The 3457-nt window shown below is 39.3% G+C and overlaps 1 protein-coding gene across 1 annotated transcript in view; it reads right to left on the bottom strand.

Annotated features, from left to right (window-relative positions):
* The window catches only part of LOC101855633 (tolloid-like protein 1), a gene marked incomplete in the record, with an annotated part of 127460 nt that overhangs the window by 14731 nt on the left and 109272 nt on the right, over positions 1 to 3457 (bottom strand).

Genomic DNA, 3457 nt, shown 5'->3' with positions numbered 1-3457 from the left:
CCCCCACACACACACACACACTCATACAAACACATGCACACAGAGTTTTCATGGGAGTGCCAGCTAATCCGAAATAGACGTTGGCGATTATAGTTCATCATTCACTTATCTGCTCGGTTGCTCTCATAACACAGATATTGATATTCATTATTAGGCTTATTGTCTTGGTCTTTCTTTTAATGTTCACGTTCTCAAAGTAAGTTATTCTTGGCCTACCCATTCTTCCTTCTATTTTTCCAGTGAGAGCAATATGTTCAATGTCTTTATGTCTATTCAAGTGTCCACAAACCGCATTCGTCTCTTCATAATTCTTTTTATAGGCGTGCGACCCACGCAGGCTGTTTTTAGCACTATCTTCGTTGGGTTTTTTTTTCTTCCATAGAATTTTCAACAATCTCAAAAGAAACCACATTTCTATTGCTTCAAGTTCACATTTTTGGCAACTGTAAAGCGTCCACAACCATATAGCGTTAAAACATTCCTATTTTGGTTGTCATTGAGAGTTTGTTGCTGTTCAAGTCTGGATTCATTTTAATGTAATTCTTCAGCTTCTGCAATTCTTCGTTTTATTTTTGTGGAACATTTGGCATCGGGTGTAATTTTATATCCTAGTTATTTAAACTGTTAAACTTGTTCGATTTTTCACCTTTGTTTATGACATTACAAACATGATTTACAACTTTTTAAATGACACATGTACCAATTATATTTCTATTTTCTTTACACGAAAAAAAATTCCTAATGTTCACTTTTTGCAACAACAGTATCTAGAAGCAAATGTAGGTGTGAATCTTTACTCAAAACTATGTCATCGGCATATCATAATAATATGTTACTGATCTATTCTCTTATCACTTCGAGACCAGGACTTTCTTCTGCGTGTCTAAGGATTGTTTCACTGTACATTATGTTTACGAAGTCTGGGGAAACGACACAGCTTGGTCTTCCTACCTACCAACCCACCTCTTCTTTTCTCTATAATCTATTTATATTTTATGTACTCCGCCTCGGTTCTTACAGCAGCGTTATTGTGCTCTCTCTCTCTCTCCCCCCCCCCCCAATATTCTTTAAAATTCTTTAACTTTTTCTAAAAATACACGTGTCGATTTCTCAGAATTTTAAATAGTAATCTTTGTCAAGAGCCGTTGAGTCATCAATGAGGCATAAATAATAGAACTTTCTGTGATTAAATAAATCTTTGCATAACACTGCTAGGGTAGATATAACGTTCCAAGTTCCGGTGTCAGCAACAAAGCCAAATTGTGTTTTGGAAATCTCTGGTCTTATACTATTTATCATTCCTTCCATTAGTAATTGCAGCAAGTTAAAAAAAAATTGTTTTCTTTAATGGGCATGAACGGTGTTGAGCCAAAAAATGGAAAATTTGATAAATAGTGAAAAACATGTCGTGGCAAAATGCCAGTATCTTCACTTTGATTATTTAGGCGAGCGCCTGATTCACCACGCTGCCTCACATATTATCTTCTGGAATCTTACCAAAGTTATAGATATGATTCAAGAACTTTACTATTGTTATTTCGGTAGCTTATTCTTCAAATAAGATTATCAAGCACACAGCAGATGCAGGCCTAATATCTGGCCCTGTAGCTATATATAGTCTCTGTGTTATTTTTTAAATGGAAGCTTGCACTTCTTCTGTCAGAACTTGCGGTCCATTCATTTATTCATTTTCTTTTCATGACAATTTTATCCCTAATTTTATTCTTAAAAAGCTCTTCTTCGTAACCTGATCACTGCGAAGCGTGCTGATAAAATGAATTACTTCTCGGATTTGAGCCCTATGGAAATAGATACAGCACGCTTACAGGTGAAGTTTTTACAATTTATAAGTATAAAATAATAATATGGCATCAATAGAAAATCTACAAATCTGACCCTATTGTCAATTTTTGGCCAATATCTCTAATTAAGATTGCGACAAGTAGCGCATTTTGTCAGCACGCCTGTTTAAAACATAGCCTTTGTCCATTGAAAAATCAGACATCTCCTTTTGATTTTATGCAGCTTGTGTTTGAACATCCCTCTTCTTTGATTTTTGGAATGCATGTACATGTATTGGCTGTCGTTGTTTTGATTCTTCTCTATTTCTTGATACCGATCAATGTTTCATAATAATATTATAAGCTTCATTACATTTTTCTCTCTCTTTATTTCCCTATCTAAAAAGTTGTACTTTTCCTCATTTGATTTTGGCAAACTTTGCTTTCTGATTTGTTTTGTTTCAATGTTCAATATTATGTTCTGGGTCATCCACTTTTTACTTGCTCGTTCAGATTTTTCTTCGGGGGAGAGGGGTATTTTTTCCATAGCTTCCTTTTCTGGATCCTCTCTCTTTTATACACACGCACACACACACACACACACACACACACACACACACACACACACACACACACACACACAAACACGCACACACACACACACACACACACGCACACACACACACACACATACACACATGCACTCACACACACATACAAACACACACGTGCACACGAACTAACGCGCTCTCTCTCTCGCCCCCCCCTCTCTCTTTCTTTCTCTGTATCCATTCCTCTTCTCTCTTCATCTCTCTTCTGTATGTGTCTCCTTCTTCCCTCTCCTCACTGTCTCACTGCCTCCCCCTTCTACTCTCCCCCCCCCCCTTCTCTGTCTCAGTGTCTTTCTGTCTCTCTCTGTCTTTATGTCTCTCTGCGTCTTTCTGTCTCTCTGTCTCCTTTTCTTTCTCTCTCTCTCTCTTTCTCTCTCTCCCCCCTTAATGACTCCCCGGCTACCCATTTCTGTCATGCAAATGCGTTCGAGCTTGAACATCGTGCTAGTGTCTGCGTGTGCGTTCGTCTGTCTGTGTGAGCCTTCATGCCAGAATAACTACTTCTGTGCGTGAGCTGGAGACAGTAAATCACCCCTGAATGCGCATTTAAGCACGACTGTCATTTCTAGATAAAGGACCCGACGCTCGAGAATACGCGCTTTCTTGGAAGGAGAATCGGAAATCAATCCGCGGCGAGAGCTGAGCCGAAAAGACCCCATAAAAATAGTTCCCCTATATTTCGCTATTGTTGCATTCATTTCGGCCTTTGAAAGAAGTCTGTCTGCACGACTGGAAATACACACAGGTCTAGGAGTCTCGAGGAATCTGCCAGCCGTGAGTAAATGAACAGCGTACGGCTCAGCTGAGAAGCAGACGAGGAGGGTGAATGGCGGGAAACTAGGGCTTCAGAACTGGGACGCGAGAGGATTACGATGATAGGAACACTCGAGGCCTGAAAATGATGATCTTGTAAGCAAATACCGGCCTTACTCACGTCCACCACAATCTGTACACAGATTCGCCCCAGGAAATATATCGTCGTCTCAAAACCATATTTTGTCCAAAGTGCACTCTTTACTTTAGTAGGCCTACACTTTGGACAAAATAATTGTGAGGCGACGATAT

This window comes from Aplysia californica, unplaced genomic scaffold, assembly GCF_000002075.1.
Source record: "Aplysia californica isolate F4 #8 unplaced genomic scaffold, AplCal3.0 scaffold00097, whole genome shotgun sequence".
Lineage (NCBI taxonomy): Eukaryota > Metazoa > Mollusca > Gastropoda > Aplysiida > Aplysiidae > Aplysia > Aplysia californica.
The sequence above is the reverse complement of the archived record's forward strand: the minus strand, read 5'-3'. Positions and strand labels throughout refer to the sequence as shown.